Raw genomic sequence first — 23,475 nt, forward strand, 5'->3', positions numbered from 1 at the left:
CCCCCAGCATCAAGGTCTGAATGTGAAAAGAAGAACTACCAATTTGTAACGATAGGCAGATTTAAGAATGTGGGACGGTGTCATTACGATGAACTATGTATAGTAGAAGGACCTAGAGAAAAGATTACTTGGGAATGCCAAGAGAAAAATGAGCCAAAAGGAATGGAAGGGTGGGATAGTGCTTGGACAGTAAGTTTATTGGAGAAATTCCAGTATGGAGGGAATACATCATGGTGTATTAAATGGCGGGGAAAGCAGAATGGAACTGATCAGCTTTATATAGTAAGCCGGGTGGACAGTAGTGGTAGACAAGAGTCAACAAAGGTAGCTTGGTGGACCTGTGAGAAGAAATATACTTGTGACAGTAATAACGAGGATATCAATATATTAGGGCAGGATGTGCTTGCTGAGGAATTAAGTACAATTCGGAAAGAAATAGCCAGGCAAGTCAAATCGCAGTGGATTGTAGCTATAGTACCATACAAAGTCCAGGACAATTTGTATGGGCAGCCAGTGATGGAACTTGGACTACACACCCGCCGATAGATGGGGAAGTAAAAGAAATAACTCTAGGACTCCCTCCCCACACTGTGTCCAATATGGAAAAAGTCTCCTTTTAAGGGGAAGTTGGAAACCCTATAAATTAGAAGAGCAAAAAGAAGTTTAGAAGAAGGGGCAGATGAAGATATACGGCATGAACCCTCAGATGGAGTAAAATTCAGTTGGGCATTAGAACCTCTATTTGCACAGGTAGCTACTTATCGAAATAGGGAAATGATTTATAAACTTACAGGATGTTGTGGTTTAACCCGGCTGGCAGCTAAACACCACACAGCCGTTCGCTCACCCTCCCCCCTCCCTCTCTGGGATGGGGGAGAGAAACGGGAAAGTGAAGCCTGTGAGTTGAGATAAAGACACCCCTAGCCTGCTCGCTAGCAGGACAGAGCGAGAAGCTGAAAAGTCCTTGGCCTGGTGTAAACACTGCTCTGCAACAATTAAAACATCAGCATGTTATCAGCGCTCTTCTCATCCTAATCCAAAACATAGAACCCTACCAGCTACTATGAGGAAAAATTAACTCTGTCCTAACTGGAACCAGGACACAGGACAAGCGAGTAGGCTTGGGAGAGCCACAAAAGAAGGCTTTAGAGACATTAATATCTAACTACAAGCTACAACTAAAATGGTGCTACAAAATTGATTGGCATTAGATACACTGTTATTAAAGGAACATGGAGTATGCGGATTTCTAAAAGATCGTATTGATCATTGCTGCATCCACATTCCAAATGTGACAATTGATGTAGAACATGACATAGAACAACTGGCTAGAGTGGAACAAGATGCAGAACAGGAAGAGAAAGATATGAAAACAAGCTGGTTGGATAAAATTTTTAGCGGATGGAATATTAGTAATTGGGTTAAATTCTTACTGGAGAGGGTAATTATACTGGTGATTGTAGGGGTACTAATTTGGTTAACATTTATAATACTGAAAAGTCTGATTCTAAGGAAGACAACCTGGAACCGGACAGTGATGCAAACCATTGCTCGGCATATGGAACTACATCCGCAATACCCTCCACCGGCATATAACAACTTCAGATTTCAGAGAGAGAATCTGAGGAACCCAGGAGGCAAAATGGAATGCAGACCGAATAGACAAGATCGGTTCCACATCAAGCGAACCCAACCAGAAGAGCGAATGTAACATAAAGCAGAAGTGGTAGACTTATGAAATGTTGTGACAATCCTAATCTTTGTAATTTTCTTGATTCCTAATTTTTGTAATTTTTCTTGATCATGTTATTGGTGGGTGCTGAGCATAAAACATTTTAGTTAGTTAGTGAAAGCATTTGCCCTCCACGAAGGAGTGAAATACTTTCAAAGGAGGGAAATGTTGGTAATGGAAGATGAAATATACAATATTGCTTAATATGTGTTACATTTGCGATGTGCTGTTCCGGGGCTGTGCTTGGAAGATACAAAATATATGTGGAAGGATAGCATGAGAGAATGCACCGATTCATGATGAGGAGTAAGGAGGAGGACTAAAAGAATGCCCGATTTGGAAGACACCTAGATAACTGGGGCCTCTCGGACCCCGGGATCTGGATCAAACCAACCTTGCGGTTTGGACTGAGACTGAGGGCTCAGAGAACATGCGTAAGAAGAAAAGGTTAAAAAGTTCAACTCTGATGAAGACATCTTACTTCATCCCAACGACCACCAGAGAGTAGTACGCAAGCGCAGAAGAACTGATAAGATAATTAGCATAGGGCTAGGCGGAGCTAGGAGATGAATATGCATAGATGTGTTGTGAAACTTAATGCATATGTAATATTTTAGGAGATAAAAGAGAACTAAGAGAACAAATCAGACGAAGTTAGATTTGGGCAGGCATGCCCCTAACTTCCGGCGCCTAATAGAAGCACCTTCATATAATCACTTTGTGGATTATGTGTCTTTATGAACGCTAACAGTTGCAGATGCCTTTGGTCACGTTATTTGTCCTTTTAGCTCGCCCTTTTCTTTCTCTTGAGTTGAATTTTTTTGCAGCGCTATGTTTGCAGTGGTAACATTGCTGCCAAAGTGTTTTTGATTAAAAACGATCTTAACTGTAATAGTGAATTCACCGAGCGTGGCTTTGTATAATGACTCCCACGATCATAGCATTTTTTTTCCTTTGTCACAGAGAGGAGAAAAGCTCTTTCCAGCGAGATGGAGAAGGAATTAATGATACCTCTGCCTCATCCTGTGAGACCAGAAGACGTGGAGTAACTGTAAGCTGCGATTCTCAGGAGACACTAAGAGTCTCGGATTCCTTCTCTGCCTGCCTCCCAAGGCCTCAGGGATGAGAAATCTTAGGCTTTATGTTTTTCCCTATGAAATACTGTCCTGTTAAGGGGCGTAGCTGACTAACTGTTACGGGTCTGGTTGGATTCAGGTTATTGAACTATGACGGTCACGGATTCACCAATAACGTAGCACGTCCTTGATGTAGTCGCATTCAATGAGAACTATCACAGCTAGGAACAATGCAATGAAGGGCAATTTCTTACAGCAACAGGGACACAGGTTCTTTGGATTGCCAGAGATAAATTCACTGTCTGCAAAAGCAAGCGAGCACACATGAAATACACAGGCACTTGTCCTGGCTATTAATGTGTTAAAAGGCACAAAGGCTCTAGAGATTTCTGAGTTTCCATGGAGACACCTGGTACAACCAAGCGTTCAAATCTTACCCCATGACATCCCAACACGGGGGGAAAAGAGGCTCAGCCCGTCGACTGATCCCGGAAGTCAGAAAGGTATCCTTCGTGATGGTATCTTCCCTAACATCCCCTTTCACTTAAGCCAATTTACGTTGTCCGCTGATCTGTTCTCTTTAGTGACCAGTGATAGGACCCGCAGGAATGGTGTCAAGCTGTGGCAGGAGAAGTTCAGGCTAGACATCAGGAAGAGGTTCTTCACTGAGAGGGTTGTCGTGCACTGGAACAGTCTCCCCAGGGCGGTAGTCACTGCACCAAGCCTGTTGGAGTTCAAGAAGCGTTTGGACCGTGCGCTTAGTGACATGGTCTGAATTTTTGGGTTGACCTGTGTGGTTCCAGGAGTTGGACTTGACGATCCTTGTGGGTCCCTTCCAACTCAGGATATTCTATGACTATTTTCTGTCCTTTTAGGTGGAGCTTGAGTGACTCTAGTCAGGCATATCTTGGTTATGATTGGTAGAAAGTTTTCTTGCTTTTGTTTAAAGGAGAAATTCAGAGCGCGTGCTCAGTGAGGGGTGGTCGCACCTTGGAGGCATGGAGCTTTTGGGGTGGAGGTGTGTTTTGGTATTATAATGATGATATAATGAGCAAAAGTTCACTAGAGTACAGCGTTTTGTCAAAACCATGACAGGTCGTTGGCTCAGGGTAGCAAACGTGCAGCTTATCGGTCTCAGTGTGCACAAGAGCATCGGGTCCCCATCTCGTCACGGGGCCTATCCGTGATGTCTCCACTCCGCTCTACGCTCTGTACTGTTCCTTAGAGTTAGCACACCGAGTTCCCCTAGTGCGATAGCATGTAAAGTTAGAGGCCTAGGTAACGCTTAGGTAGTGCAGCTACCCTCCACCCTGAAAGCTTCTTCAATGCTGTACATTTTCTTTAAAATGTGAATATTAGTTTAATTTGCCTAGTTACTTCAGGCAATTATTCCACGAGTACCAAAAGTGATACTGAGAAGCCTACTTCCAGCATCTCTGTTGGTAATGATAGCTTCATACTTCTGTGCTTATCCTCGTGGCTTTTCCTTTCGCATACTGGAAAGGCAGAGACTGTTCAACAGAGTCATCTCTGATCCAAAAACTAAAACTCTGATTTCATCCCAAACCAACACTCTCTGATGTCAGTAAGAGTAAAATTGCTATTATTACTCTTGGTCATCCTGGCTGTCGCAGTTGTGTCTCTGTTGGGCTCTCTGTCCAACCCTGTCGATCACACCTGTCCTGCTCCCTGCCCCTGGGTGGTTCTTCTGTCCCTCTGCCCCGCTGGCTGTCCGTCCACCCAGTTCCTCTCTTGCTGCTTGTGTCCCGCTTGTAGCCTTTTCCTTTGTTTTCTTCCTCCTTTTTAGAAGTATACATCGAAATCTCACTGCTTTCTGTGCAACGCATGCAATACTTCTGTTTTCACCACTTGGGTTAAAAAGTATACGAACAACTTCATCACTGAATATGTTCATGGTAAGTCAGTAATGTGTTGTAGGACTCCTAAAACACTATCTTAACACTACTGATTTTGAGAAATAAGGCAATATAGTTATATATGGGCAGAAAATGTGTTTTATCTTCACTTATAAAACGTGTCTTTTGTCTTCACTGGCCATTAGTTTGAATTTTTAGTCCTGTTTTTTTTTTTGACAGCTCTTTGACAGGTTGAGAGAGGAGCAGCCTGACTTCAAAGAAAAAATAATAGTAATTCCAAGTGAACTTACACAGCCTGAACTGGACCGTAGTAGCCCAATCCAACCAAAACTTATAGACTGTATTAATATTATATTTCATTGTGCCGCTACAGACAGATTGAATGAAATGCTAAGGTGAGTTTAAAAAACTGTATTCTCTAGTTTGGTAAGCTGATAGTATTCAGAGGGAAGGGGTGAATCAGGTGTCTGCAAAATCTTGCAAATATTCAGGCTGTCTGACTACTAATCTCATTTGTTTTTTGTGTGTCTGGTCAATTTAATGATTCCCCCTTGGGTGTTAAACTTTTCTCCCTACCTAAAACTCGCTATTGGGTGTTCATTTGCTTTTCATAGACGGACAGAAGATACGTTATTTAAACCTGCTTTGCCAGCAGTTAGAATACACGATTTGACATGAAAGAAATCACATCTTTTTCAAGCTTTAGGCAAAAAGACATCCATTTTTGGTGCTTAGAAGCAAAACATGATTTTTGTACTGTGTTATAGGCCCCTTGGTGTTTTTACTGAATTCCGGTACCTGAATTTCAAAGGCCTTTTTGAAGGGAAGCAGTTGAGAGAGACTTGAGAACATACTGCTTTTCCAAGTCTTCCTAACATCACGTGTTGCTCTGATTTCTGGGATGGCTGAAGAGGGTATAAATAATCTGAAGCAGTACGTACTGTGCTCACTACTCATATCGGAGCTTTTTTTGTGTAAGAGAACACAAACTATTCCTTTAGCTCCCCTTGTTAGAAAGCAAGTGTATCTTTTCAGAGGATAACTTTTCCCCAAAACTGGGATGGGGCAGAAGCTCTAGTGCTTGCTTTCTTTAGTTGATGAACCAACAGCGAATTAAATGTTGCCCAGCCTTCAGAAAGTCCTCCAGTAAGAAGAATGCAAGTTTGCATTGGAGGGTGTAGGGAGAATTAGGTGTGGAGGGACAAAGCTTAAAACTCGAATAACTTCCATCTTGTACAGAGTTTATTAAGGAAATAATAATAATAAAAAAAGGATTCCCAAAAGCAAGAAAAGATATTTGCTTTCTAGAAAAAATGACCTGATTCAGTGTTGAAACACTGGAATAAATAAACAATTTGGAGAAATGACTTTGTGAAAAATAACTCCAATTTTTATGAATGTAAAGCAACTCTTAGGTAAAGAAAATCTGAGTTGAGAAATATTTTGAGTTGTTAAAATGTTGGCACTACTTCTCTGAGAGTGCTGTACTGTATACTGAAATGACATAAGGTAGCCCATATTTATCGCTATTTCATGGACCTTCAACGCTAGGGAACTGCCAACCTGTGAAAAGTCTAGAGGGACTTCAATGTGATTGGAAAAACTGGTGGAAAGGTCTTGATACAGCAAGCTTCTGGCAGTTTACACTTTCCTGGAGGGCCTCGTGCATTGCTTAGCAAAATAGAAAATTAGTTTCTTAGGAAGGATTTGAGGCCGGAGCATGATGTAAAGTTCAAAGTATTTAGCTCAGGGTCAGTGGTAGGAATAAAGCCAAGAAAGCAAAATACTTTGGCTTATTTTGGAACCCTTCCTGATTTGTATTGGCTGTGTGTTTCTGTATCTTAAAACAATGCTTACAGCTATGATTATGAACCTCTTTCCTTTGACCTCTTTGAAAGAAGCACTGAAGACTTAAAAACCGTTATTTTAGATAAAGTAACTTTTTCCGAGGTAACACTTTCTAGACTTAATTGCCTTGGGACGGGGGTTTCCTGTCCATTGCCCACCTAATGTTTTAGTAATAATGTGCGATAAAGAAGCCTTAAACTGTAACACCAATGCAAAGATTTTGATGAAGTTTTTTTTAGCAGTATTCTTACAGCTTAGTTGATTTGTACATTGTAAACAAGGCTAGTGCTTGTAATAAGTTTTTAGAGGCTGGAGAGAAGATCTGAAATACATAAAAATCATCGTAGCTGTTGGGCCATAAGCTGTGTTCTGATACAGTGCAAAATGTAGAGATATACCTTGCCTCCTACAGTGTACTTAAGGACTCTGTTTTAATGAGAAGCAGTCAGGTTGGAGGGATGAAAGTGTGGATCTTGATTTATTTATTTTTTCCTCCTTTCACTTTTTCTTCCTTCCTGTAATCCTGTTGCACTATTGAGTCTTGTGCCATCTTACATGAAGACGATAATCACTTCCAACTTACTAGCCCCCCTAAACCTTCATTCTGAGGTCTTGACCTAGGAAGCTCAAAGCTGCTGTTAAAATTGACTGGCATTTATATCATTTGGCAGCTAGGTGTCCTGTTGCAGTTGTTCCATCACATTTTAGGAAAAACTTACTGGATTAGAATTTAGCTTGAGCAGATCAAAGGTACGCTGACTTTGCCTGTTTAGTAACAGAGCACGAGGATGCCAGTGAGAACAAGGGGAAACTTAGGAAAATTATCCTGAAGACAGAGAGAAATTTCTAGATGGAATGTGTCATGTTGTTCTGAGTAGAAGGTTAGGATACTAATGTCCATAGTGTTTTTGGGGGGTGGAGGAAGGGGTCCAGAATGTTAGAATTACTCTATAAACAGCCACCACTGAAGCATTTAGGAAAGAATTGGGGGATTGACTGGTTATTTCATTTTGCTTGCTGTTTTCGTTTTGCTTTCTACTAATCAAGTTTCTGTTAATCAACAGAGATGCTGTTCAGTTAAATGTGCTTTCCGTGAAACAGCTCCTCTCATTGGCACACCGAATGACGAATCTAGAAGTATTCATACGTGTTTCGACTGCGTATGCATATTGCAATCGAAAACACATTGAGGAAATTGTTTATCCACCTCCTGTTGATCCCAAGAAACTGATGGATTCTCTTGAGTATGTGTTATTTTATCAAGTTACTTCAGTAATCTGTAACCACGTGCCTTCCTAGTAATGAAGTACCAACCAATGATTAAGAAACAAAGACGAAGAAACTGGCTGATGGTGTTCTGTTAGTCTAATACATGGCTGATGCTACCCTTTCCTGTAAGGGAAATAGGCTAAGGTTTCATGGTCGCTTTTAAGCTGAGCAAGGTGTGGAACAGTGCTGAAAGAGGGAGATGCTCCAGGCCATTCCTGAAGCCTCCTGTATGCTGAGACTGGTGGCTCTTCGGCTGTATGAGGAGCTAGATCAGGAGCTATTAAAAACAAACAGAAGAAAGCTGCACTGTTCCAGATGTACTGGTGCTGGTACTGTGAAGGACAGAGAGAACTAAGACAGCAGCTCACCTTTAGCAGCAACCTTCACTACTTCCACCTAAGGCCATTGCAAGATCGGTCTGATATACTGAAATACTTTTAACTGCTCAGAAACAAAAATGTACAAGCAGTTCTGTTAGGTCTTTAATGTTGGTGCTTTCTGAATACCCGTGTTCTATAGATTTTTACTCTTAAATTGGATGTTACTAGGGGAAAGTTACTTGTTCTGTATTGCCTGTGTACATTTGCTGTCCTGAGGTCTTATCTAGTAGTCTTATTTAGTAGCTGTCAAGCCCTAAGTGAACGATCTTACACCTAAACTGACTGGCAATAGGCCTAACCCTTACACTTACTCAAAAGCCTTAGCCGAATATGTAGTACAGCAAGAAGCTGCAAAAATAAACATAGCCGTTATAAGGCCATCTGTTGTTGGTGCTAGCTGGAAGGAGCCTTTTCCTGTACGTTGAGTTTTCACATGACTCACGCCTGTAAACTGTAGCACGTACTGACAGCTTGTGTATGTAGTGACCTTCATAGAGGAAAATCTTTTAAACTTAAAGCTGTGGCTTGACTGCTTCTGAATAACAACTCTCATACAAAAGATATCAAATACAGCATTCGTATGTGGGAAGCTTAGGGGATAAATTACTTCTAAGCATAGAACAATACACATCTGTCACAATGGGAGATACTGTTTTACACACAAAATAGTTATACAGAATCGTGAAGTAAGAAAGGTGATTTCATCTATTTTCCCTCTTCGAGGTGCTTTGGTGTGTCAATAGCTGAATAGTATCATTAATGAAACTGGGGTCTGCAGGACGTAAAAATGTTTGGACTCCACTTATTTTAGCCAAGGCAGGAGATGGCAGAAGCTTTATGAACTCTGTTACATTGATGTATAGTATATATGCTATATGCTTCTTCCAGTATGGGAGATAGCGCTGGAACGGCTTTTCCAGTTCAACGCTGAATATTTCGTAAGCACTTAAAAATACATCAACATCACATGCCTTTTTGAGTAGGTACAATATGCATATATGTCAGACAGTAAGTATATAAATTTTAATTAAGTATATAATGTTTAAACACTGGCATTGAAGTTGAGTGAAAATGTCTATGGGAAAATTCAAAAAAAAAAAAAACCAACACAAAAGACAGATAAGCAGTTTTGCTATTGACTGTTAAACTGAGTTGATATAAGCTAGTGAAATATTTTCAACATAATGTATTTATGTAGGAAATAGTTTGCGGTTTATTAACTAAGAAATAAGCAAGCTAGCTACTCATTTGGAGGGGCCAGTGAAACTACAGGTGGATCTCATGTCTGAGTTGTAGCAAAATCTGATGATATAACAAGTTACTATGGAAGAACTTCATTTAGACACATGGAAATTAGTATTGCTCTCCTGGGTTAACTTGTCAAATTTCCACTTTAAACTGTTGACTTCACTACACGAAAACCTTTCCTTCCTACCTGCTTGTGATAGGGATGGATTGATAACTTCAGTGGACCTAGTGGCCTCTTCATTGCTGTAAGTAATGAAAAAAAATGTTTCTTCCTTTTGGAGACAGCAAAGCTTCTTGCGTTTTACTGGTGCGTCTTGTCTTTTTTCTCTTTTAAGGCAGGAAAAGGAATTCTTTGAACAATGAGAGCTACCAATGGTGCAGTAGCAGGTCTTGTTCCAGTAGAGGTTGTTGTCAGTATGACACTGTCTGCAGCCTAGTATTCTGGAGTTAATAGGTACAGCAGGTGACAATTGAAAGCACTGAGTACTTTGAAGTGATGGTACTGTGCATTTTGATAAATCAGTCTTCTGTTGAACTTCTGATCGGTGTCCTGCTATTCATCTAGGACAAAAGGGTTCTAAGGTTTTAACAGCTTTAGTCCAGCAGAGTGTAACTTAGGATAATGGCCAACATTTGACGATGAGGAGGAAGACATCACCTATGATACTATTGTATAAGCTATACCTGATTTTTTTTTTCCTGGGCCTCAGTGCAATCAGTATGACTTAGAATAATGTAGGCAAAGCCTTCTCTGGGGAAAAATATATACTTTTTTTGTCATTTATGTATGTATATATACACACAGTTTTATATATACACATAGTTATAATTATAAACTATCACATATACAGATGTTAAAGATGGATTAAAATACTGGAAGGATTCAGGAAGCAAAAAACCTAACGTGAGGCTGACAACTTTTGCTTTATGTAAATGATGGTGAGGGCAAAGATAACTTTAGATATGGCTTTTGATGTGTTTTGTGTGTTTTTTTGTCTTCTGATGTGCTCTTTGGTCTTTTTCCCCTCCAGACCAAGAAATATCATGGTATAAAACTGTACAACATGTGGTACCAACGCTTTCCACTGGAGTGAAGTTGGTATGTCATATTTCTTTTTTTATGAGCTTTAATGGAAAAATAAGATCAGTAATAAAAGCACAGGCTATAGTCTGCAGGTCAAATTTTATTTTTATACTTGAAATTAGTATAACAGCCATAACTCAATTTTGCAGTGCCTCATGTTTTTTGTTCTCTTCCGTTGATTTTCTCTCCTTGTAGAGTTATCGCTTCCATTTTGTTCCTGTTTTTTTAATTCAATTTTCTTAAAGTATGGCAGAACTGATTTTTCTGCTTGATGCTTCAACGGCTTAATCTGTAGAGCGTGGGTAGTGTGCAGAGAAAAGCATTGCCGAGAGGAGCAGTACTAATGTTGGGTTTAATGCCAACCTTCCTGTAAATATATGAGTAAAGAGCTCAACATTGGGATTACTTTATACAGCTGCATAATGGAGGGTGTACGACAAGTTTTGCACTTGAAGCTTTTTTGTTGTGTCTAGCTTCAGTTAATTGTCGATTGAGGTGGCTCTTAGTCTTCAGATGGTTACATGAGACTTCCTCTATTCCCGCTGAGGGAAAAGTAATCTCTAAGTATGGCCACTTCTTTTCATCTTAGATATCCCGACTAAAATGTAACCCGCATCTTAAGAGCTCTGTAATAGGCTTAAGAGCTCTGTAATAAATAGCAACGCAAGCTGGCTGGTATGGTAAAGCTGTTAATTAGCTCTACATGTTTTTAGAAATAATTTCTCAGTAAAGATTGTTAGTTTTCTTCTTTATCTTAAATACTTAAATCCATATTATATCTCTTGACTACTTTCTTCACCCTTTTTACTTGCTTTTGCTGTTTTATATATCTATATTTATAAGCCTTATCATTTCAGCTGAAGTTGGAAAGTTGCTGGCTTCATTTATATTACGATTCTAATTGAGGTATTTAAAGGCTTCCTGTAAGCAATGGAATGAAGTTACAAGAGATGACTACAAAGATAAAGTGAATTCTGATATAGTTTTTTAAGATGTACGTGTCTGCCATGTGAAGAACTTTCAGTTGTCAACGAGAGTTTGACCTGGAGTCCAATGCTAACAATGTTTTTTAAAAAAGCTTGAATATGGGTAATTTGAAATGCACTTCAGATGCTTGCAAAGTCCTCGGCCTACTTTTTTTAAAGTGTTCTTCATTTAAAAGATTAGAATAGCCTTCTTTATGAAATACAGATGGATATTTAAATAGCTTTACATGCTATGTAAACTGAAATTGCTCTGAATTCTCAAAATCAACTGACGGTAGGGAAGAGGACCAGAAAGAGAAGCTACAGTAAAATATTCTGAAGATAAAGGTTTAAAAAACTTCGATATAATAAGAACCAGTTTAACAGTATCTTAGGTTTAAAGCTTATAGCTGTTTTAGTTTTTGTGGTTATTAGAAGAGCTAGGATGGTTACTTAAATAGCATACTAAAGTAAATATTGTACGCTGCAATGTACTTTGAAAACCATTGAACTTTACATACCAAAGCTGTTACGCAGCTTTTCTTTCTCAGAGTGCCATGTAATTTCTGCTTTCAAGAGGAATCCTCTTGAACAGGCCTTCAGACGGCCCAGTGTTAATCTAACTTCCGATCACCTTTTATATCATTACTGGATTGCTGTAAGCCATAAGGCCCCAGCATTCCTGTAGGATATCTACCTCAGGATTACTGGAAGAAGCCCAAGGTAATGGTGACTAGCTCTGTCTCTTCTGTTCCTCTTAGATTTAAACAACAAAGCTATGCTTCCACTGTGATGTATATTGATTTCTTCTTCCCCTGAATGCTGTGTGACTAAAACTCACCTTTTCTACTTTTTTCTCTGAGAATAGGTCATTGAATTCGAAGCGAGTTTAAACTTTCTAGCGAAAATGAGGATGTTTTTTGTTGGATATTTTGTTTGGGGGGTTGAGTAATCAAGGTAAACAGAATACAAGATCTAGCAAATTATGTTCATTCTTGAATGATAAATAATTAAAATATGTTGATCCTTATTTTTCTCCTACAGCAAAGCACCTATATTTGAACTACACAACAAATCCGTTAAGCAGTGCAGTAAGGCACCGTAGCATGAGTCTTTGTTCAAACCCCCTTCTGCATCACTGTCGGACCACAGCCTCCCATATATCGCCTGCATTTTTTCACGATGTTTTGCTCAGATTGACAGGTCATAAGCCATGGTAAGAAGGACAGGGCTAAAAATATTTTGATAAGGTGGTGGAGATGAAGACGACACGACAAGGGTACTATTTAGATTTACTAACTATAAGCAATAACAATCCATTGACTGCATTTCTAAGAGATTAATGTCTGACTCACCAACGTTGTCCACGATGTGTCTCGGGTCAGAATCCTAGTCAGTCAGTAAACTCGGGGAAGCAGTTGGCATTAAGATTGTTGTTGCTATTATAAACTGAAAGTGGAAGGGAGGCAGAGTAAATAACTGTGGGTTATTCCTGTAGATGATACAGCTCCATCTGGTATGCTTTATATCATCTCAACATTCCATTCAGTTTATGATAATTACACCACTAGCTGGCTAACTTCTGAAGTGGTAAAAATTGTATAATTCTGCTAACTAGGCCAAAGTAGATTACATAGAAGGAATATAAGATGTCACTGCAATTTGTTTCAGATCTGCCAAGCCATATGATCTTAACTCATTGCATATATTATGTTTTCAAAAGTATTCATCATCAGACTCTAAAATCTCCACTATGGTGACAGTGTATTAATACAAGTGAGCATTCATTCGTTGTCCTGTAGTCTCGGTCTGTCTTACAAGGAGGGGAAAAATTCTTTAATGCTTAGCACCGGATCAATAAAAGGAAGCAATGTAGGTAGTTCGTAGGCAAAAACTTCTGAACTGCCTTGGGTTCCATTGTTCCAAGCCTACTCAATAGTGTAGCACTCACAGCAACAGTAGGGACAGAGATCTCTGCCTGAGCAGTCATCTCTCCACATTGAAAAGATTTAAGCTCTGTGTATCACAGGAAGGTATTAAGCATGAATTCCTAGCTTTTTAGGTTCTTTTGCAATATAAAATGTTCTTAATAAAAATTAATAGAAATTCCCTGATATATGTCAAGATTCCATCACTTGCTAAAAATAATTATACTACAAATATCAACCTGCTGTCTTCCAAACGGGAAATGATGCTGCCAGAGTCGTGTCAGTCTTTGGAAGTCCAGTCTTTTAAGTATTTGACCTATGGGAGTAAAACAAGGCTATAAATAAACACATTGTTTAGAACGCTCTTACAGGTGTATAACATTGGAAACATTGAATCTTGTTTTTTTGCTTTTTCTGGAGTTCCTGTTTAGTGTTCAAACACAGAATTTAAACCTTAATCGGTACTAGTACAAGAGGTGACGTTAAACGTGTATCTTCTGGCCTGTGAAGTATAAATTATTTGAGAATTCCTAATTAGTTTTATGTAGTAGTGACTGGATAGGTTTCCTATCATGCACAAGATTTCAAGTTTGGAGGAAAGATGGGAGGTTCAACTAAATCAAAAAGTGATTCTTCAGTTGCTAAGGTAGCAAACTGTAGCACACTTTATTCAGTTGCTTGGAATTAAAACTGTTTAAGTTTGATGCCCAGCACACTTACAGGAATATAGCTTTCATTATACAGGGATTCTTTTCTTTAATTTTAAGCCCTTTTAAAAAGAGGGCATTTTTTTCTTTAAAGCGTAATAGAAGGGAACTCTGATCGAGATGCAAAGGAGACATGCAGTTTTAAATCCTAATGGGTTTCATGCATTATTTAATAATAGCAGAGAAATGAGCCAGATCTTTATTCTTCTGCTTTTTTCTAGTTGTCTGGCTCAAAGTACTTTGAAACCTACTTTAACTGAGGGGCTGGAGATGGCACTAGTATAGGGGTGTACTACTGTTGCTGTTGTCCTTCTGTCTGGTTGACCTCTGGTTTTAATTACCAGGTAGCGTGCACTAGGGAACTTCTAGAGCCTTGGAAACTTAATTGCAGATTTTTAAGCTTGTTATTAGGCTCTTCTGAGTGAAGGGCTAGCTTAATCTAAAATGTGACCTCTCTGCACCACAATTTAGCAAGAAAAACTTGACCAGTGTAGTAAAAAAATGATGAAATCAGCACAAGCAAATCCGAATATTGTGCTAACTTGACTTCACCTGGTCTACAGCCTGCCCTCTGTGAAGAATCTGAATACATTTCTAGGCTCTTTATTGCATATAATGTAGGAAAAACTGATCAGTGAAATTGCCGCGTAGGTTGAACTGCACTATTGTCATACTGTCAGGATATTGTACCGTCACTATATGAGAAATTCTTAGCAAATAGAACTAATTGGTTTTTATAACCCTTTAGGACTAAATGAATATGCTCATAATTATAACAAACAAACAAGCAAACAAAAGTCCCTTCTATTGAAGGGTTTGGATTTTTTGAAGCCGTAACCAATTGAAATCTTTATGCAATATGAAATTGTTCTGGTACACTGTACTCGTGGAAGTAGATAAAACTTCTAGTGAGATGGAGAACTTATTTTTCACTGCTTTTGCATCTAGTGAAACATTCTTGAAATTAACAATTCTCTGAGTAAGAGTTAAGGAAAATGAAGGAAAAAGTAATGCATGTAATTCTTCTGAGCTTTGTAGATGGAACAAGTACAATAAGGATCGACTGTCATAATGAGGATTGAATATTTTAAACTACTTAAGTAGACTTTTGTAGTATTGTGCCTCTATATAAATAGCGGTGATAATTCTCACTGTACAAGTTTGACAGTGTTGTCAGTAGCTTGCTATATGTACTTAGTTGCATCGCAAAGCTTATTAATTGTCTAATATAAGGCATAGTTCTTGCCTGTAACTTTGCACAGGACTTATCACAGCAGAACCATCTCTTCTCAAAAGCAGCTCAGTACGTTTGAAATCTTAAAGCCATTGAAAACACACACCCGGCAGGTCTTTCCAATTACTCTGGAAGAACAAGCACAGGGAGTACTACCTGAATATGACAGGGCCCTTCTTTACTGTGAGGGTGACAGAGCACTGGCACAGGTTGCCCAGAGAGGTTGCAGAGTCTCCTTCTCTGGAGATATTCAAAACCTACCTGGGTGCCATCCTGCACAATGTGCTCTAGGTGATCCTGCTTGGCAGGGGGGTTGGACTGGATGACCTTCAGAAGTCCCTTCCAACCTCAACCATTCTGTGATTCTGTAACAGAAAGTAGCATGAAATATTGAAGCTGTAATTCACGTGTTTCTCCAGCAATGCATTTTCTGCTACTGCTTCTTAGAAAGCTAAAGAGGAGGTAGAGCTGATAAGCGCAGGGAGGCATGAAGAGATCACTTTAGTTAAAGCTTCTTAAAGCTTTACACGAAGCACCCTTGACATAGTCTCTGTCTTACAAACCAGAAATGCGTAAACAGTATGCTTTCATTGAGTAGATGACTGTGGTTTTTCCCCTTGCAAATACTTTGAAAAAAAGTTCTGCACTTACAGGAACAACAGAGCTGCTAGAAACAAAGAATTCCTCTTGTCTTACACTTCAACACTTACAGCTAAATAAAAACTTACCATTTTACAAATGTGAATACTTGTATCATATACCTTAGGAGGAATCTTTAATATTGATATTAAAGAATTATTGATATTAAAGAATCTTTGATATTAAAGAATTGTAGCTAACTGCCATCAAGTGTATATATCAATTTCAGGCTGAGAGAGAAAGCTTCATTACATACTTTTCACATTCTCCTTTGTCATCTGTACTCCCATTTGCAGGAGGAATGTGGTGCTATTGAAGTCAGAAAATCTCTCTAACAAAACTTAGTCTGCCAGAATAAGTGTCCAGTAAACGACACTTATTGCTGACATCTCTGAATATAAGAGGTTGTCACCATAATTCCTTTTCTTTTGCCAGGCGGGTGGGAGAGGGAAACATAGTTTCAGGTTCATTTAGTGCAGGCTACCAAGTTGTCACTGGGGAAGCTGCCATCCCTTAGCCACATGTTCACTTCCTTCGAGTCGGATCGAGCAGTTAAGAGAATGTAGAGGCATTTGATTGTTTTGGCTGATATAATGAGAAGCTAATCCTAAAAAAAAAAATCACACCGCAAACAACACTGTTTTCTGATGATGAACTCAATTAGCTGGTTCTGTTGCCAGTCACTAAATGCAATGAGAGACAGAATCTGCAGCTGAGCTAAAAGAATTGTCTTTAGCCACTTGTTTTGAGTGTGTTTGTTTTATTTTTCAAATCAGCTTATCTGTGTTCTAAAACCATCCCCATAAGTAGAGACAGCAGGATTCCCTGCAAATGTTAGAGACTCTTCTTAGAAAACGAAGAGCTAAAAATAATGTCAGGGGCCGGTAGCAAGCTCCAAATCTACACTTACTCAGATTTTTCATTTACACCATTTAGTTTTTTGCAGGGACGCAAGTTTTCTTGTACTGAAGCAGTCTAGGCACTCTAACTAGAATCCAGCTATTCTTCCGGTTTAGCAGAACAAACCGGAGTGGCACAATAAGTTCAACTACATTAAATAAACTTAAGACTGTCAGTGGACAGGCATCCACAGAAGAGTCTAAGCATGTAGCTGCCTTGTCCTGTTTTGCATTATTGTTATCCAGGGCATTTTGCTAAGTGGTCTTTCTGGCTCTTCTGACCAGTGAGCTCTTTGCTTTCCGAGTTTATCTTTTTCTGACTATTTTGGACTTATATCTGTTAAGACAGTTGCTGGAGGATCATTCCTTTTTTTTTTTTTTTGGATGTTTAGTTCAGCCTTGTTAGCGCAGGACATGTATTGGACACAGTCTATATTCTTAATTATTTTTTGAATCAGAGGAACTCCAACTCAGCTCCCATACAGCCAACTTGCCCAGCTGGGGAAACTGTAAATGGGTGTTAGTAGACATTCCTAGATGCTTTCAGATGAAATTAACTGATGGTCTAAAATTGGAATACAGTTCTATAAGTATGCTCCTGTGGAAGGTTTTAAGGAAGTGTTCATATTTTTTGCACTTCAAATACATTTTTCTTTTTCAATGGTCTCGACCGTTTGTAATACTCCGTTTCGTGAGACTTAGAGGCAATTTCACTATTCCCTTAGATAGTGAGATAGCAGTCATTAATGTTAGTCAATATGTTGTAATGGAAGAGTTTCTGGGATTGTGCTGTGTCTCCCCTACAAGTATGAATGTACCAAGGCAACTTTCAGAGAAAAATCGGGGGGTTATATTGCTGCTATGTATTTTACTGAACAAAACTTAGCTTCAGCAAGCCATTTCCTGTTACTGCTGGGTTGTTCTGCTTTCTTTGCTTTTCCTATGTGCCCCTCTGCTTTGCTTAAAATGACCATTGTGCCCTGCTGTGAGGATCAAATTGGAAGCAATTCTGTGAGATGGAAATAGCTCAAGCCCCGTAAGCGGAAATGTAATAGCATTTCATGTGAGTACTAGCTAGTACTTACTAAAGCTGAGGGATCGTCTGTAGTTCTGCAACGCTTGCAAAGTTCCCACCTTCACAACAAGGAAATTCTTTCATCTAAGAGTGGATAACTCATGGTTTTTGGGTCTACTTCAGGTATTCTGATCAAAGGGAAACTTGCCCAAATTGATCCTTCTAACAAAATTTCTCTGTACTCCAAGTGATATTTTTACAGAGTTGTCACCCCTGCGTAATAAAGGATAACAGAAGGTATTTCTGCATATTTTGAAGTAGCCTGGCACTGATCACCCAACTAGCAGGATCTATGGTTTACCTGCCCCACTGAATAGGTCCTGCTCTTTGCTGCAGTAACAGTAGGGACAATGGGGCAAAGCTGTATTTCTGGTGCTTCTAAGCCTTGGTCTCTTACCGACCGTAATAAATGGGTTTTCTTTTCTTAGAGATGTGGCCTTGCACAGTGTGCCAGAAGGTTAGGGAAACTTACTCCCTTGCTGTGTTCTGCACTGTGTAACTCTATTTTAAACAAGTTCATCAAGTTAAATTGTTCGGTACAGCTAGATGCTTCAGTTATGCTGAAGTGAAAAGCATTAAGTATCACTGTCCTAAATTACAAAGAAAGGATGGTAAAATGCTGTCTTCTGTTGGCCGCTCTTTTCAGAGAGGAAACTTACTGTTCCATGGGGAAGTAGAATTTAAAAAAAAAAAAGCTGTCCGGTAAGCTCTGCTTTCATATCAGGATTGGACAGCTAAAGTCCAGTAACGTCTCGCTTTAGACTGATAGGATAGTTCTGTATCTGAATAACTTTTTTCATGGTTTGGGTACAGAGTAGGATGGGTTATGTTGAAGTAGAGGTGTGGGGTTATAAAACTTATTGTTTTACTTGTTTGAACTAATACTTACCACTGTAACCTGTTCATTCTATTCCTTGGACTGTAGGATGTTGAAAACAATATCATGTCTTCATAAGGCCATGATGTTATTAGAATATTTTACGAGCAATTCTTGGGTCTGGAATACCGAAAATATGACTATGCTAATGAATCAGCTAACCCCTGAAGACAAAAAGGTAAGTAGCTGTGTGATATGGAGACTGAAAGTGAAATACAAACTTACTGTTCTAAGATGACACGAGTCAGTAATGCTGCTTACCGCAACGCAGAACTAAGTGTGGTACTAACTCAGTTCTGGATAGTCCTGCCACAGCCATTTGAATGTACCAAGGTGTCTGTACAGGGCTCTGTTGTAAGCCGGATCAGTGATCTGATCGGAGATGAAGAAAGACAGGACCCCTTGAAGGAGGCTGTATACAAAAGATGGTTGTTAGGGTGGCTTGATCGCACATGATCAGGTGTTGCCCTATATGTCAGCCAAGTAGCCAAGCTGTTACTGGTTTTACCTGCATCATGAGTAAAACAAGGCTTTATTTCTTGACCACTGTCTCCTTTTTCTGAGGAACAGGAGGTAGGTTTTGAGGGGCTTTCTTGTTTGCTCTTTGTGTTTCAAACTAGTGACAACTTCTGTGTGTGCTTTTCACGCTTTGGCAATACAGCTACATGTCCTCAAATTCTCTCACTCACTGTGAACTAAAACTGCCCCATGCAGTGGGGAAGTTTACCTAGAAGCACGGTGACGAAAGTCCTGAAGGTGGTTGAGGAAGAACAAAAACTGTTGTTGAACAGAGGACCTGAGTAAGAGTGAACGAAATGTCTCATAAGAAATACCTCACTCTTCCTCCTGTTCCATCCCCTCCCCTCCCAGATTTTGATAGTTTTTCCAGAATTAGGTATGTTATTTTCTGAAACACAGTGGAACTGTGTATTCATTGTTACTAACTACATTTCATAGCACGAGCTGTAATCGATTTCTGACTTGCGCTGTTTGGTGAAATTTCACTATCGGCTTGTTCAAATGTCATTAAATACAGTATTTTTAGTAGTTAAGCATCAGATTTCCCATCTCTGCTCAATGGATTTTTTTTTTCTGCTCCTTTAACGTGTCAAAGCTGATCACTGTGAGCACTGCAAGACGTTTAGTGGGAACATGCAAGCTAGGAGGGATTGGGAACTACAGAGGAGTGAAACTTGCAGAACCAGTAAACAAGCTGTTGTATTAGCTTGTGATTTCATAGAACGGTCGTATTAGGCAGGTTCTTACAGAGCAACGTTTAAATATTTTGTTCAGAAGCTGTGAGCTAGTGGTTTTATTGACCTTATCGGGACTTAACTGGCTGCTGTAGTATCGTTTGGGATGAAGTAATGGACATCAGTGAGAAAGTGAAGTTGTGAATGTACTGTAGTAACTTCTGCAGTAGATATTCTTATGACTCCTTTTAAAACATAGTGGTACAACTATAAGCACAGTTAAACGAACCGCATCTCTGTCAGTGAACTCGGTACAGAGCAGTGTGCTTATTCTATAGGATGTGAGAATTATTTCCTGGCTGGAAAGGAAACAACACAAAATTGTTACTTCTAGAGTAGAGTTCTTTACAGACAGATGAAATGTGAAACTAGTGCACCTGGAAGCTGAGGGAAGAATATTACTGAAGAGGACAAAATAAGGCATGGAATGGTTGAAATTTGCAGGAGATTGATTGTACGAGAAGCTGGTTGGGTCACAGATGGATCTAAACGTGAATCATTCTTATGATTAAGGACAAAAAAAATTGTCATTGCAATGAAATTAATCTGATAGAAGGGTAGTCACTTTCTTTACATCTTTATCAGAAATGACTGACTTTCTTGGCAGTTAATAATGAAAGCTTTTATTTTATGCAGGCCTTTAATTTTGATGTTCGACAACTACACTGGGCAGAATACATGGAAAACTACTGCATGGGAACAAAGAAATACGTGCTGAATGAAGAAATGTCTGGCCTCTCTGCAGCTCGGAAACACTTGAATAAGTAAGTGTGCATCTTATTTTTGTTTCTCTGTCCATGTCAAGTTTTACTTTTCCATTTTATACTATACTGTTCTTAATAGCACTTGTTTAGTTCCACCAGAGTTCTTCTATTCCAGGCATGTCATCTAAAGCGTTTTCTAATGCTTTAGTCAGATGCCATCTTTCTTCTTTCATTTGTAGATCTTGCTTTGTTCCCTGTATTAGTAATCCTAGTAGGTCTGTTTTTATGGCTATAGCTCTGATCACTAGTGTATACTGGAATCCAGGTTTCTGATGTTACTTGTGTATCCTTTTTGGAACATCAAAAAGGTACACAGTAATACAGGGTCAGAATGGTTTGTTCGACTACGGTGGTTTAATACAACAATAATTGTTTCTTTTGGGAACATGACTGCTGGAAGCAGGCAAGTAAACAGGCATGGACTTTCCACCTCAGCGCAGGAAACTTTGATGTTGGTGCTGTAAGACGAAGTCTCTTAGCGTCTTATCTGTGGCTGAACTCCTCCAGTTTGAATGCGTTGTAATTATTCAGAACTTTACTGGCATAGTTCCATTTGTTTTATTCTTGGGCGATTCATAAAGACAGTTGATAGTCTTTTTGATTTTTCCCTTTAGAGAAAGAAAAAAGAACAATTTATCTTGTTCTGCAATATTGCTTATCTGTTATGCTGTCAACCTGAGGGAAAGTGGTCTAGGCCGTCTTCAAAAGAGATTGGCATGGCACAATCTCAGTGAGAATTTTGGCCAAACTTGCCAGTGTTAATCTTACAATAGCATATTCAGAGACACAGCTGTGATACATGCTTGTAATATACACATGGTATAGCAACGAAGTAATCTGAATTTGTGAGAAATTAAGCGTTTCAGCTAGATGTGTCGTAAGCCTGAATTACACATTTGCAGGCAATTTTTAATGGGAATGAGGGCTTTCTGGATTTTCAGAGATTAATTCTGAATCTTGACGAGGACTTGACCGACAGAATTAAGGCTGATAGCAGAAAAGACTGAAAAAAGTGAGGGATCTAGAGGACTAAGTGAATATCCTTGTATGTTTACTTTGACTACATTTTTCCTGAATTCTCTTATGATGTGGCTCTTGTCAAAAAAAAGAAAAAAAGAAGAAGAAATTTAAAATCTCAAATGTACTCTTTAAAGATGGTAATCTTTCTTTGATAATGGCGGCCATAGCTGAAGAGGTGTCCCCTTCTAGTTTTGGACTTAGATGCAGTTCGGAAATGCGCTGAACACAAGTGACATTCTTTGTACAAAGGATCGTGCCAAAATAACATGAGAAATAGTCTTATATTGGAATGGCATCTGGTCATCCTATGTAAAGGAAGGCCTGGCTGTAATAACACCCACTATGCCTGTACAGCAAGATAAGGCCAGTGAGTATTTTCTTACAAAGAGCTACCTTTCAAATACAAATTGTTATGGTCTACTGAACCAAAGATGTCATGCTCTTTTTAATGAATCTGAGCAAATTCTGGTTTCAAGTCATCTTGCAGCTTCCATTTTTACATGAGAAGATGGCTAAAAATCAGAGAGACTCTAAAACAGCACTTCCTTTTTCCACACTTCCTTTCTCCTAATCCTTAAAGGATTAAGAAGGAAGTTCTCTGAGAAGGAGGGAGTTTCCAATTGCCATGGAGACTATGAACTTTGTGGCTGGAAAAATCTTAAACTTTTTTGTCAGCAGTAATAGAAGTTTCTACAAATACATAATTTTAAATACATAATTTTAAATGCTTGGAAGGGAGCTAGGGTGAAATTAGCCCGGTTTTAGGTGAGTGGCTGTCTTGAGGTGAGCCAATGGGTGTGACCTTGGCATTCAAAGGTTTTACCAAGCAACTATGAAGCAGTTGTATATGTAGTTAGCTACAAGGCTGGTTCTATTCCTGAATTTTCACGTTTCTCTTTGAGCAGCAAACAATCAAAAAGGCCTTCTCTGCTCATTCTTCAACTTACTGGCTTACTTAATGCACTAACTTAATACCATTTTAATAAAGTATCTTGAGATGAGTAGATGAACAAGTTAAATTCTACATTAGAAGTTATTTTAATGTTCTTTTCCCTGTAGTTCTTGGTACCTTGGCTTTTACTTTTTTTTTTTTTTTTCCCTTTTTCCCCACTTAAGTTAAGGAATATACGCTATGGATTCAATACAGTTCTTGTGATCCTGGTCTGACTTATCTTTATTGCAAGATCACAAATGGCAAGAAATACCTGGTACTTTGTGGTTAGTCTGTGTTACAAATTCCTCTCGTACTTCAGAGCCTCCAGTACTATGAGATACTGAAGAAGAGAATTGAGCACTAGGGCATCTATGCATATGGTGGTCTAACTACACAAAGCCTGTAACATAGTCATCTCGCCTTTTGTAAAAGCATAATTTCATCTTAAATTGGAGTGCAAAATATATGGTATGGTATATGTAATGTTAGTTGTCTATCTTCCAGAAGACATAGAAAATAAAACGGTCAAGTGCCGGTCTGAATTGGCGTTAGACAAGCATTTAAATAACTTTAATTCATTGACCTGGGGAGAGAATGTTTTAGACCACTGACCAACATAACTGTGCAATTTGGAACATTTTGATTGAAATCTGCCTTAACATACTT

At 39.1% G+C, this 23,475-nt stretch overlaps 1 long non-coding RNA gene and 1 pseudogene across 1 annotated transcript; both read left to right on the forward strand.

Annotated features, from left to right (window-relative positions):
- Positions 1-1,366: 1,366 nt before the first annotated feature.
- Positions 1,367-8,438, forward strand: LOC136788920 (uncharacterized). Its single transcript, XR_010827488.1, has 3 exons — positions 1,367-4,724; positions 4,905-5,080; positions 7,598-8,438. It is a non-coding gene; the product is annotated as an uncharacterized lncRNA (long non-coding RNA).
- Position 8,439: 1 nt separating this feature from the next.
- LOC125181656 (fatty acyl-CoA reductase 1-like) overlaps positions 8,440-23,475 on the forward strand; it is a 98,722-nt pseudogene continuing 83,686 nt past the window's right edge.

Source organism: Anser cygnoides, chromosome Z (genome assembly GCF_040182565.1).
Source record: "Anser cygnoides isolate HZ-2024a breed goose chromosome Z, Taihu_goose_T2T_genome, whole genome shotgun sequence".
NCBI lineage: Eukaryota > Metazoa > Chordata > Aves > Anseriformes > Anatidae > Anser > Anser cygnoides.